Here is a 27657-nt window from a genome sequence, read left to right as displayed (position 1 = left end):
TTTCAGCACCACTTATTGCAGAGACTGTCTCTTCTCCATTGTATTTCCTTGCCTTCTTTGTCATAGATTAATTGACCATAAGTACATGGGTTTATTTCTGAGCTCTCTGTTCTATTCCATTGATCTATGTGTCTGTTTTTATGCCAGTACCATACTGTTTTGTTACTCTAGCTTTGTATGGATAGTATCATCTGAAGTCAGGGGGTGTGATTCCTCCTCTGTTCTTCTTTCCCAAGATTGTTTTGGCTATTTGGAGTCTCTTGTGATTCCATACAAATTTTAAAATTATTTGCTCTAGTTCTATGGAAAATACCCTTGGTATTTTGATAGGGATTGCATTGAATACTTAGATTGCCTTGGGTAGTATGATCATTAACAGTATTAATTCTTTCAATCCAAGAACATGGTATATCTTTCCATCTGTTTGTGTTGTCTTCAGTTTCTTTGATTAGTGTCATATAGTTTTCTGAGTACAGGTCTTCTACCTCCTTAGGTAGGTTTATTCCTAGGTATTTTATTCTTTTTGATGTGATGGTAAATGGGATTATTTCCTTAATTTGTTTCTGATAGTTTCTTGTTAGTGTATAGAAATGCAACAGATTTCTGTGTATTAATTTTGTATCCTGCAACTTTATCTAATTCATTGATGAGCTCTAGTAGTTTTCTGGTAGAGTCTTTAGGATTTTCTATGTATAGATCATGTTATCTGAAAACTGTGATACTTTTACTACTTCTTTCCCGATTTGAATTCTTTTATTACTTTTTCTTCTCTGATTGCTGTGTCTAGGACTTCCAAAAGCATGTTGAATAAAAGTGGTGAGAGTGGGCATCCTTGTCTTATTCCTGATCTTAGAGGAAATGCTTTCAGCTTTTCACCATTGAGTATGATGTTAGCTGTGAGTTTGTTATATATGACCTTTATTATGTTGAGGTATGTTCCCTTTGTGCCCACTTTCTGGAGAGTTTTTATCATAAATGGATGTTAAATTTTATGAAAAGCTTTTTCTGCATCTCTTGAGATGATCATATGGTTTTTATTCTTCAGTTTGTTAATGTGATATATCACATTGATTGATTTGCAGATATTGAACCATCCTTGTATCCCTGGGATAAATCCCACTTGATCATGGTGTATGATCCTTTTAATGTCTCATTATATTCGATTTGCTAACATTTTGCTGAGGAGTTTTGCATCTTTATTCATCAGTGATATTAGCCTACAATTTTCTTTTTTTGTGTGATATATTTATCTGTTTTGGGTATCAGGGTGATGCTGGCCCCATAGAATGAGTTCAGAAGTGTTGCTTCCTCTGCAATTTTGGGGACTAGTTTAAGAAGGAAAGGTATTAACTCTCCTCTTTTAGGTAGAACTCACCTGTGAAGCCATCTGATCCTGGACTTTTGTTGGTTGGGAGTTTTTTTTTTTTTCTATTACTGATTTAACTTCATTACTGGTAATTGGTCTGTCCATATTCTCTATTTCTTCCTGTTTCAGTCTTGGGAAGTTGTACATTTCTTGGAATTTGTTCATTTCTTCTAGGTTGTCCATTTTATTGCCATAGAGTTGTAGTAGTAGTAGTAATAGTAATAGTAACAGTAATAGTAATCTCTTATGATCCATTGTATTTCTGTGGTGTCAGTTGTAACTTCTCATTTTTCATTTCTGATTTTATTGATTTGGGCCCTCTTTATTTCTTGATGAGTGTGGCTAAAGGTTTATCAATTTTGTTTATCTTTTCAAAGAACCAGCTCTTAGTTTCATTGATCTTTTCTATTGTTTGTTTTTTTTAGTCTTTGTTTCATTTATTTCTGCTCTGATCTTTATGATTTCTTTCCTTCTACTATCTTTGGCTTTTTCTTGTTTTTCTTTTTTTAGTTTTTTTAGGTGTAAGGTTAGTTTGTTTCTTTGAGACTTTTCTTGTTTACTGAGGTAAGCTTGTATTGCTCTAGACTTTTCTCTTAGAACTGCTTTTGCTGCATCCCATAGGTTTTGGATCATTGTGTTTTTGTTTTCATTTGTCTCCAGTTATTTTCTGATTTCTTCTTTGATTTCTTCAGTGGTCCATTGGTTGTTTAGTAGTATATTAGCCTCTATGTGTTTTTGTTTTTTGCAGTTTTCTTCTTGTAGTTGATTTCTAATCTCATAGCATTATAGTCAGAAAAGATGCTTGATATGATTTCAGTTTTCTTAAATTTAATGAAGCTTGTTTTGTGGCCTAGCATGTGATCTATTGTGGGGAATGTTCCATATGCACTTGAAAAAATGTGTATTCTGCTTTCAGGTGGAATGTTCTATATATCTATACATATCTATGAAATTCATCTGGTCTGATGTGTCATATAAGGCCAATGTTGTCTTATTGATTTTCTGTCTGGATGATCTGTCCATTGATGTAAGTAGGGTGTTAAAGTCCCCTACTATTATTGTGTTACTGTCAGTTTCTCCCTTTGTGTCTGTTAATATTTTCTTTTTGTATTTAGGTGGTCTTAGGTTGGGTGCATATATATTTACAACTTCTTCTTGGATTGATCCCTTGATCATTATGCAGTGCCCTTCTTTGTCTCTTATAACAGTCATTGTTGTAAAGCCTATTTTGTCTGATATAAGTATTGCTACCCCAGCTTTATTTTTATTTCCATTTGCATGGAATACCTTTTTCTATCCCCTCACTTTCAGTGTGTGTGTCTTTAGAACTGAAGTGAGTCTCTTATAGGCAGCATATTTATGGGTCTTGATTTTGTATCCATTCAGCTGCTCTATGTCTTTTGATTGGAGCATTTAATCCATTTATTTTTAAAGTAATTATTGATATGTATGTACTTATTGTCATTTTGTTAATCATTTTGTGGTGTTTTTATAGTTTTTTGTTGTTGTTGTTCCCTTTTTCTTCTTTTATTCTCTTCCCTAGTGATTTGATGATTATCTTTAGTGTTATGTTTGGATTCATTTCTCTTTTTCCTGTATCTATTATGGATTTTTGGTTTGTGGTTACCATGAGGTTTATATATGGCAAACTATATATATATGAGATTATTTAAGTTGCTGATCTCTTAATATCAAATGCATTTTAACAACTTTGTGTTTTTATTCCCCTCCCCTCATAATTACTGGTTTTGACATCATATTTTACATCTGTCTTTTCTATGTATCCCTTAACTGCTTATTGCGGATATAGATGATTTTACTACTTCTGTTTTTTAACCTTCCTACTAACTTAGTACATGGTTGATCTACTACCTTTACTATATATTTGCCTTTACTGATGAGCTTTTTCCTTTCATAATTTTCATGTTTCTGGTTGTGGCCTTTTCTTTTTTGCTTAGAGAAGTCCCTTTAACAATTCTTGTAAAGCTAGTTTGGTGGTGCTGAACTCTTTTAGCTTTTGTTTGTCTGTAAAACTTTGGATGTTTTCATAAAATCTGAATGAGAGTCTTGCTTGTAAAGTATTCTTGGTTGTAGGTTTTTCCCTTTCATCACTTTAAATATATCATGCCACTCCCTTCTTGCCCACAGGGTTTCTGCTGAAAAATCAGCTAATAGCCTTATAGGAGTTCCCTTGTATGTTATGTCACTTTTCCCTTGCTGCTTTTAATATTGTCTCTTTATCTTTAATTTTGCCATTTTAATTACAGTGTTTATTGGTGTGGTCCTCTTTGGGTTGATCCTGTTTGGGACTCTCTGTGCTTCCTGGACGTGGATGTCTGTTTCCTTTCCCAGGTTAGGGAGGTTTTCAGCAATTATGTTTTCAAATATGTTCCCAGCTCATTTCTCTCTCTCTTCTCTTTCTGGAACCCCTATAACGTGAATATTAGTGCACTTGATGTTGTCCCAGAAGTCTCTTGAACTGTCCTCATTTCATTTTTTTCTTTTTTCTGTTCAGCATCAGTGATTTCCACTACTTTGTCTCCCAGCTCACTGATCCCTTCCCCTGTATCATTTAGTCTACTATTGATTCCTTCTAGTAGGTTTTTCATTTCAGTTATTGTATTCTTCATCTCTGTTTAGTTGTTCTTTTTATTTTCTAACTCTTTGTTAAAAACTTCTGACTTCTCGCTCTGTTCATCCATTCTTCTCCTGAGTTCTTTGGTCATCTTTATGATCATTACCTTGAACTCTTTGTTGGGTAGATTGCCTGTCTCCACTTCACTTAGTTCTTCTTTTGGGGTTTTATCTTGTTCCTTACTTTGGAATACATTCTTCTGTTGCCTCATTTTGCCGTACTTACTGTTTTTATTTCTACGTATCTGATAGATTGGTTATATTTCCCAACCTTGGAGAACTGGTCTTTTGTAGTAGACATCCTAAGTGTCCCAAGGGCACACTCCCCTCTGGTCACCAGAGCTATATGCTCTAGGGGTGCCCCGCTGTGGGCTGCATGGATCCTTCTGTTGTGACGGGCTGACTACAGTAGGGTCTCTGCTAGGTGTGGCTAGGGTCTGGTCTGGTTCGTTGCCAGGCCCTGCCTTATGTGGAGGCTGCTGGCTGCTGGTTGGTGGGGCCAGGTCACAAGGTGAGTGGCTGCAGAACCCCTGGGGGCCATGGGGCAAGTGCTTTCTTGCTGTTGTGTGGAGTTGGGGGTCTAAGAGATCCCAGGATTAGTGCCTTCCCACCAGTGGGTAAAACCATGTCCTGGGGCTAGTGCCTGCCCCATGGCCAACAGAGCCAGGCCCTGGCGTCTGGCTGCAGGGCCCAGGGGTCCCAGAGCTGTGGTTGTCTGGGGCTGGTGTCTGCCTGCTGGTGGATAATGCTGGTCCTGAGGTTAGAGTAGGCTCACTGGTGGGTGGGGCTGGAGCCCTAGGGATTCTGGGGCTGGTGCCTGAGCACTTGTGGGTGGAGCCATGTCCAGGGGAGGCTGTGAGCTCAAGGGGCTTAAGGCAGCCAGTCTGCTGGTAGGTGTGGCTGTGTCCCTGCCCAGTTAGTTGCTTGGCCTGAGGCATCTCAGTACTGGTGCCTACAGGTGGGGGAGGGGAGCTAGTTCCTGAGGCTAATAAACTAAAGGGAGGATTTCAAAATGGCTCTTGCCAGCACCAGAGTCCACATGGTAGACAGAGCTCCCCAAAATGGCTGCTGTCAGTGTCTGTGTCCCCAGCGTGAACTTCAGTTGCCTCCTGCCTCTCCAGGAGACTCTCCAAGATCAGCAGGTAGGTCTAACCCAGGCTCCTTTCAAATTGCTGCTGCCCTGCGTCCTGGAGTGTGTGAGATTTTATGTGAGCCCTTTAAGAGTGGAGTCTCTATTTCCCATAGTCCTTTGAGTCTCCCAAAAGTAATCCCCACTGGCTTTCAAAGCCAAACATCCCAGGGGCTTGTCTTCCTGGTGCAGGACCCCCAGGGCTAGGGAGCCTGATATAGGGCTCAGACCCCTTGCTCCTTGGGGAAAACCTCTGCAATTGTAATTATTCTCCCATTTGTGGGTCACCCACTCAGGGGTATGGGTCTTGACTATACCACAACTGTGTCCCTCCTACCTGTCTCATTGTGGTTCCTTCTTTACATCATTAGTTGTAGTAGATCTTTGCTGGTAGATTCCGGTCTTTTTTATTGATAATTGTCCTGTAAATAGTTGTAATTTTGTTGCGCCCGTGAGAGGAAGTGAGCTCAGGGCCTTACTACTCTGCCATCTTGGGGACTCAATGTGTATGTGTGTGTGTGTGTGTGTGTGTGTGTGTGTTTAAAACCACCATCTCTGCTAGCTTCAAGGTCTGTCCAAATGCAGTCTTCTCTATAATGTCATCTTTGGTCTTTTCCTGTTCCTAAACTGCAAGCTATCCCCCTTTCTTAAGTACTCCCATAGTATTTTAATTTGTACCTTTCTCTTTGGCATTTATCATTATTATTTTTGTATTTATAATTAGTAATTCTCCGTATTTACTTCTATTTTTGATAACAAAATTCTTATCTAAGCCATCTTTCTCTCTTCTTAATATGATATCCTACATATAGTAGGACCTTAATTGACATTGGGCGAATGGATGACTGAATGGGTGGATGGATGTATGAGTTGGCACACTGTTAACTGTGTCCCCAGATCCTTCTCAATTCCTTACTGCTGCCCTGTCTGAAGTTCTCAGGAAGATAAGACACAGGCCACTCCAAGCAAATGGGTGTTATTTATTCCTAGCTGGAAATTTTGCCTAAATTCTTCTTAGGTTTTCTACTCTATTGAGGTAAGATAGACAAAGTAGAGACCTCAAGGATTCTCTTCATCATTCTCCCCTAATGCCAAAGACAGAACAGGCTGAATGCAGTCCCTCTCCATGTTCTCTTTCTTATTCTGGCCCCTCACTCAGAGCTCTCTCCCTAAAGCAGTAGGCGACTTTAATCTCCATTTTAGTGAGCCTCAGCCAGAGCAAAGAGAACTCACCTTGATAAAGAAACTATCACTCTCTGTTGTTTATAACAAATATCTCACCAACCTTGATGAGATATTTCTTGACTTTGGGGACATGTGTATATTTGTGTGTGTGTATTTGTGTGTGTGTGTGTGTGTGTGTGTGTGTGTGTATTTGCATGTGTTTTGACATGGAGAGTGATACAATGTAGTTCTAGACTTCTTTAGCACATCATTTATGGTTTTCAAAGAACAGTAGTATACCTCTTTTATATACATTATACATATGTATAAACCACAGGAACTCCTTTGGATGGTTGCCTGAGCTGCCCATTGCCCAATCTTATTCTTAGTATAAAACAACCTTCAGGGTAAGTCTGTCATCTGTTTCAGTGGACATGTGGGAATATTGTGATGCCTGAAGCTTTTTAGCTGAAGGAGACTTTGGGCCAAATCCATTCCTGGGGCATTCATATGTAGATCTTATGTACATGGTCCATAGTGAGTAACCTGTTTACAATTTCTTTGTAAAAATCACGTGGCAGCCAGTTGTCTTTTGCCTTTTTCAGTTGGAAAGGTACATGGTAACTAGCTCTTTGGATTTACTGATGTAGGTTAGCTGAAATAGTAATGTACAAATGTGGTGTCTTCCTATATATGCTGGTGCGTGGTAGTTCTGCTCATGGCCAGTGCTGTTTTTTTGTGTTTTTTTTACCTTTACTCACATTAATTACTATTATTTGTATATTATTTATTCAGAGCAAAGGTCTAAAGAGGCTATTTTGTAAAATGACTTTGATGTACGATTTATTAATAGTATTAAGGGAACTTTGTTTTAGGACATTAAATGAGTAATTCTAATTCTAATTCAAGGAAAACCTGGTAACTGAGAAACTCATCCATTTGCTTAAAGGATAATGAGGGGCCAATTAACTGTGAACTTAATTATCTCAAGAAACATTACTAGTTGCTAGTTACAGGCCTTCAATAGCAAGTTAGCTGTTCCAGAACCAATATCTGGGTAGTGGGTCAATCAAAAGTTGGCAGTCTTGATTGTAATCTAGTGGTTTAGTCTTTCTAATGGCTGGCATTCAGGTAGTACTAATTCCCATTATGTAACTCATCAAATACTTCTCTATCTGACTGATGAATCAGTCACAGGGTATCAAAATATCTTTAAAGATACTGAGTTTTTAAAAAAGAGAGGCTTGTGAAGTAATGCAAGATCTAAAGCAATAGTCAAGTCATAGGAATTGGGTTAGAGCCTGCTATTTTATTGCCCCCTTTTGAAGAAAAGAGCAAATCTAATGACAAAGAGTGAATTGGAAGAACATGAAACTTATATTCTTACAGGTTTGTGTCTGCTAATAGCCAATCTAGGGGAAAGTTATTTTCTGGGCTTTAATTATTCCATTTATAAATAACATTTAATCAATGAAAGAAAACGTAAACAACTAGGGTGATATAAAATCATTAAACTCTGTCCCAAAGATAATCAACTTGGTTTCTTTATCCTGAATAAACCAAATGTCAGAATAGTATTTTGGGCTACCTCAGAATAGGAAAAGGGTCTTCAACATGAAAGCAATTAAAATAATTTCTGAAAGTATTCGATAATACAACTGTGTTAAACAGATACGGTTATTGCTGTCTAAATGTTGTTTACCTAAAATGAATAACACAGATGCAAACAAGCAATGTAACAGAAACAGCAGCAGGCAAGTTGAAGAGAGTTTTATATGAAGAGAGTTTAAGAATGAAAATGAGTCTGATTTATAGACAAGTAATGAAATGCAAAAATAAGGAGTTGAGAAAACCACCCCCTCACTAATTGGATAAAGAAAGCTGGACTTTTATACACTTACTCTGGAAAAAAACATTTTCAGGGTCCTCTTATTGCACAACTTTCATTTTGTTTTATGGGAAGAGGGGTGTGTGTGTGTGTGTGTGTGTGTGTGTGTGTATACACACACACAATTATATGTCTTAAATATATAATACAATTTCTGTATGTTTATATTATATATAAATATATCTTCAAACTAGACTATTGAACTAGACTATGTCGCACAGATCCCCTGCCTTTACTTATGTTTATATATAAATATGTATGTTCTGCTGAAACTATAGACATTTCTTTGGTGAAAATCTCCTTCATTCTTTACTCACCTGGTACTTTTTCTTCACTCTGACAACTGCCACTTGGGTGGGAATAGAGCCTGATCTAATACAGCGGAGGGGAATAGCAGATTTTATCTCATTCCAATTTTTCAGAGGCTGCAGAAGGTTAGCAAAAGACAGTAACCTGAAGTATGGTGTCAAAATTCATTAATTCATTTAGGAACTGGCCCTTCGATAATAATCCGTGTTGACTGTACCTGGAAACAAAGTGATCATTCTGTAGAACACTGGGAAATGATCCAGTGGTCTGGCAGACTTCCAGAACAATCCTTCAAGGACAGAGCTTGGTTCTCCTTATCACTCTGGTGATATGGAACACCCAGATTCTAGGGTGCAAAGAAGGTGATGGATGAATGGGCATTTGCTACCTGAGAAAAGAAATGTAGGAAACCACTTTCTGGGCAATCCTTACCCTTCCAAAGGAAGACAGTACCTGCCGATGGAGATTGTTCTCGTCTGCACTTTATTATGAAGAAGTCCCTTTCCAGAACATTTACTTAGAAGCTCACTATTGTAGTCTTGCATTCTTTCTCAGAGATAAAAATGAAATTTATACCTCAGCTAATGGTTTGGCATATCATTTGACTGTATTTGGGACCAGAGTTTTCTTTTTCCTTAATGATGGAAAGCCTGGGCCTTCTTGACTCATCTCCTTTCACTTTCCCCTTGTTCACTGTAGTCCAGCCACTTGGGCATTCTTTCAGTTGTTTGAACAAACTGAGCTTGTTTCTATGTCAGGTCCTTGGTACCTGCTATTTTCTCTTTCTGAAACACCCTGACCTAGATCTACAGAAGGCGGCTGTTCCTTGGCATTCTTGCCTTTGTTCACATATCACCTTCACATATCACTCACTCTAAATTAGCCTCCTCCCCATCTTCCACCAGTCATTTTCTGTCGTATCACCCTATTTTTAAAATCACTTTCTATAATTAACTTGCTTACCTCTTTCGTTACATGTTTGTTGTCTGTCTCTACTAATACGGGGTGCCCACCATGCACGTGTCTGTACCCACAGTGCCTAGAATAGTGAATGGCATACAGTGGTCATCAGTAAATATCAATGACTAGACTGAATTTGAATTTACTTTTTCTTCTAGCTTTATTGAATTATAATTGACATAAAACATTGTGTAAGACTAAACTGGGTTTTAGATTCGTCTCCAGCTCCCAGAGTTCATCTCTTGCTGAGGAAACTTGCTTTCTTATAGCTAGAGACTGCCTTTTAAGCATTCCAGATTAAAATATTGGTGGTGGAGCAAATAAAACAGTGTTTGGGCTGTTTTTCAGTAATGTTGAGGATGGTTGTTGAAAGGGTAGAAGAGGGGTAAAAGAAAGAAAAATGTGTTTAAGTATGAGGTACTATGGATTTTCTCATTCCTACCTTCCCGGCTGGCTTAGGACAGATGTTTGTTGGAACTGAAATTGCTTTTTATATTCCCAAGATGTTTGGTCTTCTCTTTTATCATGAGTGGGCCTTCGTGTTGGGAGGGAACTGTAAGACTTCCTGCTTACTCCAGCATAGACATCTGTTAGTCAAACAGACATCTCTACATAGACTTCAAATATCTACTTTCTTCTTGTATGAACGGAAATATACTGACTATAAGAGGGCCAAGGACAAAAAAATTTTCCATCGGATATCCTTATAAGGAAAACTTGAGACGTGCTCATAATGTGCAAACAGCTATTACTCTGAAAAAGAATTATTAACATGTATTAACTGATAAAAATAAAAACTAAATCATTTCCATTGATACAAACCATTTGTTTTTCAACTGGGGTATTCATAAAGTTCAATTATAAAATTAATGACAGATGCACAAGAAGTAATATATCTGGTTTCCACATGCATGCTCTGGAGTTAGCTTTTAAATGCCCATTTTAAAACTCTTTTTTAAGGACTGAAGTAATTAAAATGATAAGCTTATTCTTTTTACCTGTGCTATTTAATAATAATGTAGATAGCTCATTTAATCTGAACTGTTTGACCTTCGCATTTTCACTTGTTCATCTTATACCTGTCCCAAAGTATTTAATTTTCCTAGTGATGCCAGGGCTGGGATTATGAAGCACCCTTTTGTAAAAAATCAAGGAGGGGCTTCTCCTCCGAGATCATGTCTTCATAAGCATTGAGATTTCCTGAAGATGTGTATAGTGAAATAAGAACAATACTCACATTTAGTTTTTTAGACTTTTTTGTTAGAAAAAAACTTCAATTTACCTTTAAAATAATGTGCAACAGCTTTCAACTATCTCTTCATTAATTAAGTTAAATAGGACTTGTTTTGGAAAGAACCTTAAAATTGAGTGAGAGTCCAACCGAGGGAAGATAATCAAAGGCAGCAGGAGTCCTGCCTTCTTCTAGATGGTACAAACCAAAGGATGGCACTAAGGTATATCCAGGAGAACTGTGTAAAACTCACACATGCAATGCAATAAGGAACATTTGTGCCTCTACCTTATGAGTCTTTGGGGGATGTATGAATTAAGAGAAAATTATTTAGAAAATTAGGTTATCTAGGATAGGGATTTATCACCTGAAAATTTCCAGGAAAACCTGAAAATTCCATGGACAAGTCAGCATATTCTCTGACCCCCTGAAGTTATGTGCAAAATTTGGTATGCATGTATGCATTTTTCATTGTTGGTGAGGGAAGTGGTCAGTAGCTTTTGTTTGGTGTTCAAAAGGGTGTGTGACTCAAAAAAAGTGAAGAATCGTGGCAACAGAGCTAGGCCAGCATGTCTTAAATTCTGTTTCATGGAACTTAATGGACTAGGTGATGTTGTTAAGTCCTCATGTGGTCAGATAGGCTTGGGAAACATTGTTTAATATATCTCACCTGTTGGAGATTCATAAAACCTTAACTTATTAAATACTCTGAGATATCCTGCAGTAAATAAGCTTGTTTTGCTTTATTTAAACTAGCATTTTATTTGACATGGAAGCCCTGTTTTTGTAAAATACATGTAAACATCCCATGTGCACTAGAGTTCCATGCAAACAAGTTTGAGAAATGTTGAAACAACATGTGTTGCCCAGATTCCCTGCCTCTCAATATTAAGACCTCTTCTTCAGGGCCTGTTGTTGAAAAATTCTTTATTGTGTATTCTAAGATAGGACTCAGCAGATTAGAGCAATCATACAATTTGAGGGTTGGGAGGCCACCTAATTGCAGGTCTCCATGTAAATATAGATCATCTAATTAATCCTCCATTGGGTGCTTAAATTATCTCCATGAACATCACATAAATGGTGTTTCCATGATTTTGCAATCCCTTCCCTAATAGAGAATTCACTAACTCTAAGGCCATCACACCATATCTAGGCTGTCCCATCTCTGGTCTGGTTCTTTCTCCTGGAGATGCATCTGTCTTCAAAATGATAGCCCATCTGGCATTTGAAAAGAGGCAGCAGCAACCGATGTTCTTTAAGTGTGCTTCTCTAGAAGAGCAGCTGCAGCTTCTTCCATTGTTCCTTATGGCTTGGGGCGACTCACACCCTTGGCACTGATGCTCGGTTTCTCCTTTACTGAGCCTCACACGAGGCATTCTGCCCACCCAGATGCTTTGCCAAGGTGATTGGAACATTTCTTTGAAAGGGTGTATCCTCTTCAGTCCCCTTTTCAGGAAAATTCACACATGCATGTTTCCACCTAGTGTCTGTTGCCACAGTCACGTGTTCTCTGAAAATGAGCCCACGCACCCACAGCTGGGTCGTAGAGCCGCTTTTGCATTACCTAACCCTGCCCGGCCATGGTTGATGGACTGGGGCCGGAGATCTGACCTCATCTGTGCCAACTGAATGATCTGTCCTGATGATTGGAATTGGGTTATGTTGATGCTACCTACTCCCTCCTGGGACGAGAGGTTTGTACCATCAGGAACTGTTGGGGCAACAAATGTATAGAGAAACTGAGAAACAACTGTAAGAGAGAAGGATGAGTCAGATGGGCAGGGAGAAGCGGAGGTGTGTGTGTGGGGGGTGGTGAGGGTGGCAGGGGTAGGTGTGGAGAAGAGCCATTTCCCACTCTTTGTTTCTTATGAGGACCTCCTGCTTTTAGGTTCACTGAAAACTCCTGCTTCTTTATAAAAATCAACTTTTTTGCTTGAGCAAAAATGTAGATATCTATTGTTTATAATTAAAAGATCCTTGACAAAAGGAAACTCTAAGATCTTGGAAGAAATGAATAGCCTCTGGGGAGGAATTGGATTATTGCAGAGTTCTCACCTGTCTCCTTCCATTCAGCACCTTACCCCACCTTCACCCAATTTACTAATTTGTCCTATTTCCATGCCTCTGCTTATGCTACTCTCTCTCCTACTGTGCCATCCCCTGTCCTGTCAGTCTACCTAAATTCTGCCTCTCCTTTAAGGATGCAATTATTCCTCTTCTCTGAAGCTTTCCCTGACCACTCTGTTAATACTTGTTGAATAAGAAGAGCTAATCTGATTAAAGGAATAAGAGAATGGTCTCAAAAGTAAAGACGGAAGTATTACAGACTTTTTTTACCTAGATAAGAAGGAGAATTGGTAATTCAATGGCAACAAGTAAACAGAGGATTGTCCTACAAATTGTGCTGAAGCTCATTCTCCATCTTCACTCAAGCCAAGGAGGTAACTGTTCTTGCATCAAGAACAATTTGGGACCATAGAAAGAATTTCTCAGTCTTTTGGGGATTCACTTCCAGAGCAGTTTTTCAAGAGATTGTGGATTTTCTTGTAAAGATTTAAAACAGCAAACATTTTTGGGGGGCCCTTCTAAAGAAGTGACTTCTTAGGGCTCTATCTAGCTTTTGGAATCTCTTCATTAGCACCTGGTGCGTAGAAGATGTTTAGTAAATATTTGTTGGATAAGGAAGGGAATGAATGGACACAGCTTTCATCCCTGAAGTTCAACCACTAGACAAGCCAAAGGCTGGCAATTTGTTTTGAAGAAATGCTTTGTCTAGTGGTTAGAAAAGGAACCAATATAATCGGACACATACAGAAATGCACAAAGTTCTTTAATTTCCAGACTTAGGCAACTACAGTAGTTTTAGAGTTGATATAGGGACAAGAAGGCCTAATGCTTAAATGCATGAGCCACTAAGAACAGCCACCACATTCCTGAATTCTTGTGCTCCTTGGCTAGGGAGCCAGCATTCCAAAATCCCCAGAACACATCTCCACCATTGTCCAGGGAGCCAGTCTCTGCTATCCACTGTGGTATTATATCATACTGAATACTTGAAAGGGGGAGTGGAGCAACTACCTATTTATCTTTCTAGCTCATTTGGGGCCACCGACACAGTTCAAAGAGCAGGCCCATCTGAGATTAGCAAGAATCCAGCCCTGTCGCCAAATCTCTTACGAGAGTCTAACAGAAGGAAATGGAAGGTCACTTCCATTCACCAGTTTAGAGATGCTTTATCTACAGGAAATGAGAGGAAGATGATGCCAACAACAACAAAACCCCCTTTGGAGTGTGAAGTGTTGCGTACCCCAGAGTTGAGGGAAAAATGCTAGTCTAGAACCCTAGCCCAGGCTCCTCAGATCCCCCACCCCAACCGCGTGGGCAGGAGAGGACCAGTACTGCTGGACTCTGTGTTCAGGTCATCAGGTGGGAGCAGGATGCCAAAGAGTGTGGGCGTCTACCCACCCCACTTCTTTTCTTATGGGTGCTGAGATTGAGAGTCGCGCTTTTATTAAGTTCTCAATTGCTGAACATCCTGTAGTGAGAAAAGCAACAAATTCAGACAGTTAGACCAGCAGACTAAGTTGATTTTTATGAGAGAAAAGATTTTTTTTCCATCTCAATTGGTGTTTACACTTAGTTGTTTGAACTAAGTTAAATCCTGGCAAAGCAATTGGGATACACAGTTGAATGATTTATATGTGACTTGGGAAAGGAGATGATTGAAAAGCTATTTCTAATCTTCAGTTACAAAATAAACTTTATTACTTTTTTTTATTGGAGTATAATTGCTTTACAGTGTTGTGTTAGATTCTGCTGTACAGTGAAGTGAATCAGCTATATGTATACATATATCCCCTCCCTCTTGGGCCTCCCCACCCACCCACCCATCCCACCTATCTAGGTCAGCACAGAGCACCAAGCTGAACTCCCTGTGCTATAGAGCAGCTTCCCATTTGCTATCTATTTTACACATGGTAGTGTATATATGTCAATCCCAATCTCCCAATTCATCCCACCCTCTCCTTCCCCACTGTGTCCACATGTCCAATATCTGTGTCTCTATTCCTGCCCTGGAAATAGGTTCATCTGTACTGTTTTTCTAGATTCCACATACATGCATTAATATATGATATTTGTTTTTCTCTTTCTAACTTACTTCACTCTGTATGACAGACTCTAGATCCATCCACATCTCTACAAATGACCCAATTTAGTTCCTTTTTATGGCTGAGTAATATTCCATTGTATATATGTACCACATCATCTTTATCCATTTATATGTTGATGGACATCTAGGTTGTTTCCATGACCTGGCTATTGTAAATAGAGCTGCAATGAACATTGGGTACATGTGTCTTTTTGAATTATGGTTTTCTCAGGGTATATGCCCAGTAGTGGAATCGCTGGGTCATATGGTAGTTCTATTTTAGTTTTTTAAGGAACCTCCATAGTGTTCTCCACAGTGGCTGTATCAATTTACATTCCCACCAACAGTGCAAGAGGGTTCCCTTTTCTCCACACCCTCTCCAGCATTTATTGTTGTGGATTTTTTTTGATGGTGGCCATTCTGACCGGTGTGAGGTGATACCTCATTGTAGTATTGATTTGCATTTCTCTAATAATTAGTGATATTGAGCATCTTTTCATGTGCCTCCTGGCCATCTGTATGTCTTCTTTGGTGAATTGTCTATTTAGGTATTCCCCATTTTTTGATTGGGTTGTTTGTTTTTTTAATATTGAGATGCGTGAACTGCTTGTATATTTTGGAGATTAATCCTTTGTCAGTTGCTTTGTTTGCAAATATTTTGTCCCATTCTGAGGGTTGTCTTTTCGTCTTGTTTATGGTTTCCTTTGCTGTGCAAAAGCTTTTTAAGTTTCATTAGGTCCTATTTGCTTATTTTGTTTTTATTTTCATTACTCTAGGAGGTGGGTCAAAAAAGATCTTGCTGTGGTTTTTGTCAAAGAGTGTTTTTCCTATGTTTTCTTCTAAGAGTTTTATAGTGTCTGGTCTTACATTTAGGTCTTTAATCCATTTTGAGTTTATTTTTGTGTATGGTGTTAGGTAGTGTTTCAATTTCATTCTTTTACTTGTAGTTGTCCAGTTTTCCCAGCACCACTTATTGAAGAGGCTGTCTTTTCTCCTTGTATATTCTTGCCTCCTCTGTCATAGATTAGGTGACCATAGGTGTGTGTCTAGGACTGTGTCTAGGACTTCCAATACTATGTTGAGAGTGGACATCCTTGTCTTGTTCCTGATCTTAGAGGAAATGCTTTCAGATTTTCACCATTGAGAATGATGTTTGCTGTGGGTTTGTCACATATGGCCCTTATTATGTTGAGGTAGGTTCCCTCTATGCCCACTTTCTGGAGAGTTTTTATCAAAAATGGGTGGTGAATTTTGTTGATAGCTTTTTCTGCATCTATTGAGATGATCATATGGTTTTTATTCTTTATTTTGTTAATATGTCACATTGATTGATTTGCATATATTGAAGAATCCTTGTATCCCTGGGATAAATCATGGTGTATGATCTTTTTAATGTGTTGTTGGATTCTGTTTGCTAGTATTTTGTTGAGGATTTTTGTGTCTATGTTCATCAGTGATATTGGTCTGTAATTTTCTTTTTTTGTGATATATTTGTCTGGTTTTGGGATCAGGGTGATGGTGGTCTCGTTGAAGGAGTATGGGAGTGTTCCTCCCTCTGCAATTTTTTGGAAGAATTTGAGAAGGATAGGTGTTAGCTCTTCTCTAAATGTTTGATAGAATTCACCTGTGAAGCCATTTGGTCCTGGACTTTTGCTTGTTGGAAGATTTTTAATTACTGTTTCAATGTCATTACTTGTGATTGGTCTATTTACATTTTCTAATTCTTCTTGGTTCAGTCTTAGAAAGTTGTACCTTTCCAAGAATTTGTCCATTTCTTCCAGGTTGTCCATTTTATTGGCATAGAGTTGCTTGTAGTAGTCTTATCATCCTTTGTATTTCTGTGGTGTCTGTTGTAATTTCTCCTTTTTCATTTCTAATTTTACTGATTTGAGTCCTCTCCCTTTTTTCTTGATGAGTCTGGCTAAAGGTTTATCAATTATATTTATCTTCTCAAAGAACCAACTTTTAGTTTTATTGATCTTTGCTGTTGTGTTCTTCATTTCTATTGCATTTACTTCTGCTCTGATCTTTATGACTTCTTTCCTTCTACTGACTTTGGCTTTTCTTTGTTCTTCTTTTTCTAGTTGCTTTAGGTATAAGGTTAGATTGTTTATTTGAGATTTTTCTTGTTTCTTCAGGTAAGATTGAATTGCTATAGACTTCCCTCTTAGAACTGCTTTTGTTGCCTCCCATAGGTTTTGGGTCATCATGTTTTTGTTGTCATTTGTTTCTAGGTATTTTTTAATTTTCTCTTTGATTTCTTCAGTGATCTCTTGGTTATTTAGAAGCACACTGTTTAGCCTCCATGAGTTTGTGTTTTTTTACAGCTTTTTTCCTGTAATTGATTTCTAATCTCGTAGTGTTGTTGTTGGAAAAGATACTTGATATGATTTCAATTTTTAAAAATTTTCCGAGGCTTATTTTGTGACCCAAGATGTGATCTATCCTGGAGAATGTTCTGTGTGCACTTGAGAAGAAAGTATATTCTTCCACTCTCAGGTGGAATGTCCTATAAATATCAATTAAATCTATCTGGTCTATTGTGTCATTTAAAGCTTGTGTTTCTTTATTTTCTGTTTGGATGATCTGTCCATTGGTGTAAGTGAGGTGTTAAAGTTAACACTTACTGTGTTACTGTAGATTTTCCCTTTTATGGCTGTTAGCATTTGCCTTATGTATTGAGGTGCTCCTATGTTGGGTGCATAAATATTTATAATTGTTATGTTTTCTTCTTGGATTGATCCCTTGACCATTATGTAGTGTCCTTCCTTATCTCTTGTAACAGTATTTATTTTAAAGTCTATTTTATCTGATATGAGTATTGCTATTCCAGCTCTCTTGTGATTTCCATTTGCATGGAGTATCTTTTTCCGTCCCCTCCCTTTCAGTCTGTATGTGTCCCAGGTGTTAATTGGGTCTCTTGTAGACAGCATATATACAGGTCTTGTTTTTGTGTCCATTCAGCTAGTCTGTGTCTTTTGGTTGGAGCATTTAATCCATTTACATTCAAGGTTCCTATTACCATTTTCTTAACTGATTTGGGTTTGTTTTTGTGGGTCTTTTTCTTCTTTTGTGTTTCCCACCTAGAGAAGTTCCTTTAACATTTGTTGTAAACCTCGTTTGGTTATGCTGAATTCTCTTAGCTTTTGCTTGTCTGTAAAGCTTTTGATTTCTCCATCGAATCTGAATGAGATCCTTGCTGGGTGGGTAGAGTAATTTTGGTTGTAGGTTTTTCCCTTTCATCACTTTAAATATATCCTGCCACTCCCTTCTGGCCTGCAGAGTTTCTGCTGAAAAATCAGCTGATAACCTAATGGGGATTCCCTTGTATGTTATTTGTTGCTTTTTGCTTGCTGCTTTTAATATTTTTTCTTTGAATTTAATTTTTTTTAGTTTGATTAATATGTGTTTTGCTGTGTTTCCTCTAGGGTTTATCCTGTATGGGACTCTCCACGCTTCCTGGACTTGGGTGGCTATTTCCTTTCCCATGTTAGGTAAGTTTTTGATTATAATCTCTTCAAATATTTTCTCAGACCCTTTCTCTTTCTCTTCTTCTTCTTGGACCCCTAAAATTTGAATGTTGGTGCATTTAGTGTTGTCTCAGAGGTCTCTGAGACTGACTTTAGTTCTTTTCATTCTTTTTTCTTTATTCTACTGCTTGGCAGTTATTTCCACCATTCTGTCTTCCAGCTCACTTATTTGGTCTTTTGCCTCAGTTATTCTGCTGTTGATTCCTTCTAGTGTATTTTTCATTTCAATTATTGTGCTGTTCATCACTGTTTGTTTGTTCTTTAGTTCTTCTAGGTCTTTGTTAAACATTTCTTGTATTTTCTTGTTCTGTGCCTCCATTCTATTTCCGAGATTTTGGATCGTCTTTACTATCATTACTCTGATTTCTTTTTCAGGTAGGTTGCCTATTTCCTCCTCATTTATTTGGTCTTGTAGGTTTTTACCTTGCTCCCTTGTCTGTAACATTTTTTTTTGTCATTTCATTTTTTTTTTTTGATGGGTGGGGCTGTGTTCCTATCTTACTGGTTGTTTGGCCTGAGGTGTCCAGGACTGGAGTTTGCAGGCAGTTGGGTAGAGCCAGGTCTTGGTGCCAAGATGAGGACCTCTGGGAGACCTCACTCCGATTAATATTTCCTGGGGTCTGAGGTTCTCTGTTAGTTCAGCAGTTTGGACTCGGCACTCCCACCACAGGAGCTCAGGCCTGACCCCCGGCCTGGGAACCAAGATCCCACAAGCTGCATGGCACAGCAAAAGAAAAGAAAAGAAAAAAAAAGGGTCAGTACAATAACAAAGAATAAAAAATAAAATAAAATTAGAAAAATAAAAAATATATTAGGAAAAATAAAAATATAAGTGAAACAACTACAAGTTAAAACAGAACCACAACAGAAAAAAAAGGGGGTGGAAGTGGGGAACAAGCCAAAGTAGCAGAACAATAACAAAGTATAGAAAATAAAATAAAATTAGAAAAATAAAAATTTTATTAGAAAAAATAAAAATGTAAGTGAAACAATAACAACAAGGTAAAACAGAACTAACAGCCTAAAAAAAAAAAAAGGCCAGAAAAAGCCTGGCTGTGGGGTTGGAGCTTAGTGGGGGGGTCAGGGCTTAGGAAGGGTGGGGTTTAGGGTGGGGAAGGGCCTAGGCTCAGGGTCCCTGTGGCTGGAAAAGGCAGCACAGCTGGAGGGGGCCTGGGAGGTAAGGCCCTGGGTGGGAGTGCAGGGGTGGGGCTTAGGCTCAGCACAGCCGGAGGGAGCCTCAGAGGGTGGAGGATCAGGCCCAGAACCTCAGCAGGCTCTCTGGGGTCCAAGCAGGCAATGGAAATGCTGGCCACGTTCCTGTTCAATCCTCTGCTCTCCCGAGGGTCTCACCCTGTCCTGTTGATCCCCTAACTGTGGGTGGGTCCCTCAGGGTGTGGGAACTCCCCCCCCTCCTCCAGTAGACCCCTCAGGGGCCCCTGTCCCGTCCTGCCTCCACTTCTCTTCCCGCCTCCCTTCCCCCCATGTCTTACCCAGTCACTCGGGGGTTCCTCCCATCCCCTTAGGTGTCTGTAGTCCCCCGCCAGTGCCTGGTAGGTGCCCTAGTTGTGAGGAGATGCAAACTCCGTGTCCTCCTAATCTGCCATCTTGACTCCTAAACTTTATTCCTTTTATTCCTCTCACTCAAAGGTACTCTGGTCTGAGCAGTGATGCCAACTTCCAAAGTAGTGGTGATAGGGAGCCAGGATGATTAAAAGCTTTCCCTTTAGAATTCTCTGCAGGCCCAGCTCAGATCCTGCAGGCCTTTCCAGCCTTTCTTTGTATGAATTCAGTCTTCAACCTCTCTTCAGTTTGCACTGTGGTCTTTACTGTTATCATCCTAGGACTTCTTGTTCTGCTTCCTATTTGAAGAAAAATCTGAATTTCCATTAATGCTAATGAGAAACTTTGGCTTTAATGGTATAGAAACATGATTCTTATGCTTCTCTGGTTAGAGTTGTATTTAATTTTAATTGTTAACTGAAATACATTCAAAGTACAATCTGGCTTCTTAGTTAGGTCAAGTGCATAAAATTAATGAAATACTGATGAGGAGGTTGATGCCCAGACACAGCAGGAATGCTGCTGACAATTGAGAAAGAAAAAACCCATTCCAAGGGATGATTTATCAAAGGAACATAATGGGGAGTAGAGACAGGTGAGGGGTAAGGGAGGATTGAATTTTAAAGATGATGTCATTTACACTACAGGAAAATGTGAATGATAAAGTTTTGTTTGTTTGTTTTGTTCCATTTCTTTGTTTGAAGAGTGAGGACTTCTTCCTATGGATCATCTCTCTGGTGTCATGAAAACCTCATGTATAAAGCTGTAAGTAATGTCTCCATTTTGAAGAAACAAAATTGAGAATTTCTAAGCATGAGAGTTATAGGTGACTTTCAGAGTCACCTGATTGGTGGCTTTCTCTTTCTTTAAAAAAGATGTTATTTTGTGGTTATTTTCATGGAGGCAAAATTGAAAAAGAATTTTTTTTGCTTACAACCTGCAGAATTCCTAGTCCTATGAAGGCAGAGAGATTGTTTTGTTTGGAATTATACCATCAGGGCCTAGTATAATGCCTGGCCCACAGCATATCTTCAAAATATATTTATTAAAAATAATGTCTGAATTAATGTTTCATAAAGCTATAAGCACTTCCAGATTAAAGACATCACAGCAGATTTTTTGTGGCTGGTTACTAATAGGTATTTGGTAGATTCATTCCTATTTAGTGAATATATGTGGTATCCACATTGGTTTTAGCATATATTCCTGAGAATTCATTGCACAAATACCAGGAAAACCTAACCAACAGCTGCTTTTGTCATTTCAAAAGATTCTCTTTATTGTATAGTACTATTTCTTTGAAATGTGAATTTAATTTGTTTCTACCTATGATAATTTTAAGGATCAGTCTGTAAAATCTGGTTACATGAAATGAAGAGAGTTTGGATGTTGATCAAAAAGTAAATAATGTGAAGGCTAGTAGAATTTACCTCCAGTTTTATAATAACCTTCATGGAGTCTATGTTGAGACCAAGTTTGAGAAAAATAAGCCTTTTTATTTCTAATAGGTCAGAGCTCCATTGTGTGAAGTGCAAACATTGTCTTTCTAACAAGGTTTTATAAGTAGATCTTGATTTTGAATAATTCCTTGAAAATGTTTCTGGGTAGTAGATATATCTTATATATTTACTGAATGACTGCATGGATACATGCATATGAAACACTTCTGCGAATCAGAGAATGCACTGATTGGCTCCTCAGTGCTATCAGAAGGCAAGGAGCTTTTTCAACCAAATTAATAAATCAAATTTATATACTTAATATAAATGGCAAAGAAAAAATCCTGCTTCTTTTAAGTCTCATTAACTTCTAAAGTTGAGGCTAGTCACTTCTGTTAATTTTCAGTAGCAGTAAATACCAAGAAGTAGTAATATTAGGCACCAAAGACAACCTGGATATGTTTAGCAAAGTAATTCCTAATAGGAAAGTTGAATGAGAAATTGAAGTGCCGCACTAAGCCTCAAATGAAATCCATAAGCCTTGGCCAATACTTTAGCTCACTGTTACTCATAACTCTTATTATTAATGTCATTGCAATTGTAAGTGTGGACCCACTTGCTGGATACAGGGGTTTGCAAAAGGGACTGACCTTCAGGAGTGCAATGCACTAATAAGAGAACAACATCTCACAGTTCTCTGAAGATAGAGCTGTAATGCAAGACTATTATATAAGGGACAGATTTTTCTTTCAAAAGAAAGATAAACCAGCTCAAAACCATACCCTGGCACACGGGAGAACAACACTGCATGCTAATGGCGCCATGCCAGCTCTTAACAGTACCCCCAGGATTGCCCCACATCCCAACTCAGGTTTGCATTCAGGTTTAGGTGGAAGAAGTAGTATTCAGCAATGATAAGGGGTCAGACAAAATAGGCATGAACCATCATTCCACTTGCTCACTTCTGGAAGAGATATAGCCACATGCACTGTAGGCAAAAGGAAGTGAACATAGCACTGTTAAGCTCTCAAGTCAGGTTTTTATAATTCATTTCCATTACTGGCAATTACTGAGATACTTACTTAGAAATATTCCCCTTTGAAATAGATTTCTTAACAGCAAATGTCAGAAATCAGTAATGCTAGATTTTTTTTTTTTTTTAATGAGGTGGTTTGGTGATGTGGAGTGTTGATTTCTTGATGTTTTACATTTTTAAGCACCTTTTTCTACCTGTGATTCCAAGTTGGACTTTCACTGAGAAATGGGTCATATGTAGGGCCCCTGATTTCTTGTGATTCCCTGACCACAAAAGTGTACTCTGCAGGGCTAGAACCCATAGCCATGGCCTTTTCTTCCAAAGCCACCCTCTCCCAAATAGGGGCAGCTCTTGTTTATTTAGAAATAGCAGTCAAACTGTAAAATGACACACATTTTGACAAAGGCATGGGATTTGGTGCCTAGGATTCATTACTTTTCCTATTAATGGGATTTGTATGAAGCACTTGCCCTACCCTCTCTTACCCCTGCAGCACTACCTCTGCCTAGGCCAGCTTTGAACACTTTCATTAGTCTGAGACTGATAATCAAAACTCAAAGCCAGTTTCCTTTGAGCACATAGGCATGGCAAGAATGGCTTTCCCAAGCAATAGCTTAGGAAAACAAATGCTTATAATATTTAAATTGTTTCTGTTTTTCATAATTTATTTGTTTTTCCTCCCACTCTAGCCAGACTTGCTACCCCAGCATTTCTACTTTCCCGTAACAGACAATCATAAATTTCTAGAAAAGTAAGGGTCCATGGGTCTGAAGCACTGTGACGTTGTTTGTTCAAGATATTTGGAGACATTGCCAAATGCATAACAAAACACAGTTTATGGACTTCATTTGGCATTGATTTGTGCTGCAAAGCTCGGAGTATCATTTCCTCCAGAAGGTTTTGCCTTTTTAATGAGAGAAAATATTATCAACAACAGAGTTCTTGAAGAACTTTAAAATGTTTAATTTTTGAAAACCAAAACACTTCAAAATAAAGCAGGTTTAAAATGTTCTTATTTTAAATTCTTACTTTTAAATGGTGCCTTCAAAGTGATCTTTCTAAGGAGTGTTCCTTACCAACAGTCATTGGTGTTGTATCCTGGGGGACACAAACCGACTTGAAGCACCGGCCATGTTGTTACCAGTACATACATTACAAGAAACTGGCGGCAAGAAACTACTTTCCAGCGTGTACCCTGCAACTGGGCAGAGTTCTGCCCAGTTCTGAGTCAGAGTTCTGAGTCAGAACTCTTCCAGTGACCTTAGAGCTTCAAAATGGATGGAGAGGGATGAATAATCCAGATTTCCAACAAAGATAGCTTCACTCAAGTGTGAGCAGACCAGCAGACTCATTATGTCCAATAAAAAGGTGGTATAATGTTTCAGGAAATCCACTGCAAATGAATTAGAATGAAAAATAAATAAAAAAGCAAGTCAGTTTCTCAGATAAGAATAGAAATGCCTGTTACCCACTGGAATAGAAAGGGTGAAACAAAGGGGAAAACTGGAGGGGCCTAGCAACCCCCAGAAGGTCACATGTCCTCCATAATGTCGACTTCCCTTACTCAGATCCTTCCTTTGCTAGGAAAAACAAAACAAAGCTAAGGAACAAAACTATTAGGTAGGCCCAGCACAAATGTCAGTCAACTTTGAAAGAAAAAGCATTGTTATAGGTGATGCTAGGCCCAGTCTGTCACCGGCTTGTCTGCAGGCTCCATAAACCAGATTCCTGGTCACACCCCCAGAGTTTCTCATTCTATGAGTTTAGGGTGGTGGGGGGAGTTCCAGAGTTGGCAATTTTGACAAATTCCCAGGTGATATGATACTGCTTATGTGGTATCACACTTTGAGAATCATTGTTCTAGCATAAATCGTTAGCTTTGTGATCCAAGGAAATTGAAGCACATGAATTTAAGGTAACCTTGTGATAGTTTGGATTTATTCTCATGTAGGTGTCTGCCTCTGCAAATTACAATACAGAAGGCCTTTACTTGGATAATTCAGGCTCAAAAACTGCATTAAGATATTTTCATTGAAATATTTTAAGTATAAGGAGTTTTTTTTTCCCCAGGGGAGTAGAAGGGGAATGTTTCTAAATCACCCTGTGACTTGCTTTATTGCCCTTTCTTGTTTTGCATAGGGATAGCAAGGTACTGTTTGCTCTAGGAAGCATCTATTGACCTGTTCTCTAATAATGGCTTTAGTCTGATTTCCTGTTTGTACAAGGTCTGGAAAAAACTGTGTTAGGAAGTGGAGCAAGTGAATGGGCATGGAGTTTTCTAGATAAGCTAGTTGCAAGATACATTCTTTTCGTATCATGTCAGTGGGAAAAGTCACTGGCAGTCTGATGGTGAGTTTATGATGTGTCGTTACATCATAACTGGATGAACCAAAGAAGTGCCTCCTGTTTTCCTTCAGGCCAGGCTCTAACTAGGAAGACCCTGAAAGAGGTCATGGAAGAACCTCAGAATCTCTAGGAGCGATGTTGGGGCAATTGATAAGTATTTTATCCCACAAAACTGCAAAATGACAAGGGATCAGAATAATCTTAGTGTTAACTTAAACCAACTCTTGGTTTAAGTTAATGCCAGTATAAAGTTCGTAACTCCTAATCTATTTTGCCTGCATTTCCAACCTTTGTTTTTGTAGGCCTACCTAAGTTTCTCCATGTGGATATCACTTGTGTTTGTCTTAGTTATAGTGCCAATGAGATTATGATCAATTAACCCCAAACTTTTAGAATATATAATAATTCTTTAAAGACAACTGCTCATCTGCAAAATAAAAGCCCTGGTGAACGCTATTTAAAACTCACAGCTTAGGCTTCTCTGGTGGCGCAGTGGTTGAGAGTCCGCCTGCCGATGCAGGGGATACTGGTTCGTGCCCCGGTCTGGGAAGATTCCACGTGCTGCGGAGCAGCTGGGCCTGTGAGCCATGGCTGCTGAGCCTGCGCGTCTGGAGCCTGTGCTCCGCAACGGGAGAGGCCACAACAGTGAGAGGCCCACGTACCACAAAAAAAAAAAAACCTCGCAGCTCAACATAAAAGTCTGGGTCTCATACTGGTGGCAAAGGGCAGCTTTTAGAGTCATCTCTTACATCTCCTAAAACAGACTTCCAAAGCAGGTACTTCAGGTGGAGTGTCAGGTGTTCAGTTTAATCACATGGAAAGCCACCTTCATTGTGGGCAAGAAACATCTTTGCAGTGATCATTGTTATTCTGATGCTTTTTGAGTCGAGTTTCTGACACTTGTATCTAAGAGTCCTACGATCACAGGACCTTTTGGATTGTAGAAATGGGGGCAGAACCCAGAATCACTGAGACTTCTCCAAACAGAAATAATACTCAGTCAGAATGAAGGCTTTGGACACAACCAGCACTGACCCTACTTGTCCTCTCGTCATATCTAGATGTATCTGATGAACTTCACAATTCCAGGCCTTAGACACACACCACCTCATCTTTGGGGTCTCTCCCTATGAGTCTGACTAAGTAAGGATCCACTGTTCTCTTCTGCATTATTTTGCTGCTGGAAAACTTAGGTCTGCCACTTGGGCGTCTACATTAAGAAGCAGAAGTTCCTCTTTGCCTCTGGGAAATCTAGATGAGAGGACAATCAAAGGCAACCAGAGGACACATATGGAAGTAGCTCCAAAGGTGGACTCTTGTAAATTCAGGAAGTAGGAAAAACTTATCTATTGGCACTTGCCCAGTTTCCCTTTTGGTGTACTCCTCTCTGTCTAAGATGTACCTAGCGCCCTTAAGCTGTGATCTGGCCCTCCAGTGGGCCTGTGGGCCTTGTAGGTTTGCCTACAGTGGCAAGTAGGAGTGTGCTAAGAGGACCACGAGGGAGAGTATGTAAAATTGAAACGGTCCCAGAGAACCACACTGGAAGATAGGATCTATGAGGGGAGGGATCTTGTCTGTCCAGTTCACCCCACAGTCCTTAGCACCTGGCCCAGTGTGTGGCACATAGTAGGTGCTGCACAAATACTTGTGGACTAACTTAGTGAACGAACATACAAAGTCAGGATGTATGGTTCAGTATGGATGCCATTCGGTTACGTACCTGCTCTTATCCCAGTGGGCTATGAGTTAGAAAAGAGTAGATCATCTAATGTAGATGACTTCGGTGACTGATGAGAACTGAAGTGCCTCAGGCCAGACTGGGAGGTACTCAGGAGACAGCCACTGATGGAAAAGGAGGTGACTTAGGACCTAAGGAAAGGAAAACACATGTTTATTGAATGCCTGTGTTGCTAGGTGCTTTACACACATTATCACTTTTGCTTCTTGCAGTAGCCTTGAGTAGTAAGTCTTAGTCTGTGTGATTTATTGATGGGGAAACTAAGACCAGACAGGCAAACTTGCAAGCTAGGATTTGTACCCAGGTCTTTTGGATCCAAAGCTAATCCGGATTAGATAAGTTGGTAATGGAGAAAGGGTTGCGGGGGCTCTTTCCCCGAAAGTTTGATTGGAACATGACATGAATTTGGTATTACATCTCCAGTGCCCCCACTGTGACTCCACAAGACATTACCCCCAGCTATTCACAGCTCCCTGACTCAGCTTTTCAGTGAGTCTTAGTTCAGAATTCCTAATGAGAACCAACTGACCCAGCTTGGAGAGAATATAAAACAACCAGGTACAAATGTAGCTTCATGTACTCATCTCCTCATTAGGTATGAAAGTGGTACAAGATTGTTTTAGAAGAGGGTGGTGTGAGAAGACAATGATCAGCATTTCGAGGACAGACAGGTGTAGCCAATATTCACCTGCAACCCACTTCCTTCTTTTGTTCTTTGATGAACATCCATCCCTATTTCCTTGCCAAGATGAAATGCTTCTACTCTTTTTACTTCTTGCCCGAGTACATTGGACACATTATATTTGAGTCTGTTGTCAGCTGAGTCATAGGTGACCGATGCATGTTAAATATTATATATATATATATATTGTGCTAACATCTGCTGCCAAAGTAAAGAAATGATGCCTTGTGGCAGTTACTGACAAAACAGGACAAAGTCTTTCGGCCTTCACTTTTACTATAGCTGTGCTGGATCAGTCATTGCAAGGAACATGATAAAGGTAAAGGATGTGAGGGAGAGCCCCACTCAGATTTCCCTTCAACAGAGAAGCTGCTGTGAGGATCCTAGTGAGCCAACAGCCTCCAGCTGCCACACCTTTGTGACCCACTCTAGCACCTGCTCACACCAAATCCATGATGTCGCCAAGCTGCTTCCAGCCAATGGCCAAACGTG

This window comes from Orcinus orca, chromosome 2 (assembly GCF_937001465.1).
Source record: "Orcinus orca chromosome 2, mOrcOrc1.1, whole genome shotgun sequence".
Taxonomy (NCBI): domain Eukaryota; kingdom Metazoa; phylum Chordata; class Mammalia; order Artiodactyla; family Delphinidae; genus Orcinus; species Orcinus orca.
Note: the sequence above shows the minus strand (reverse complement) of the source record.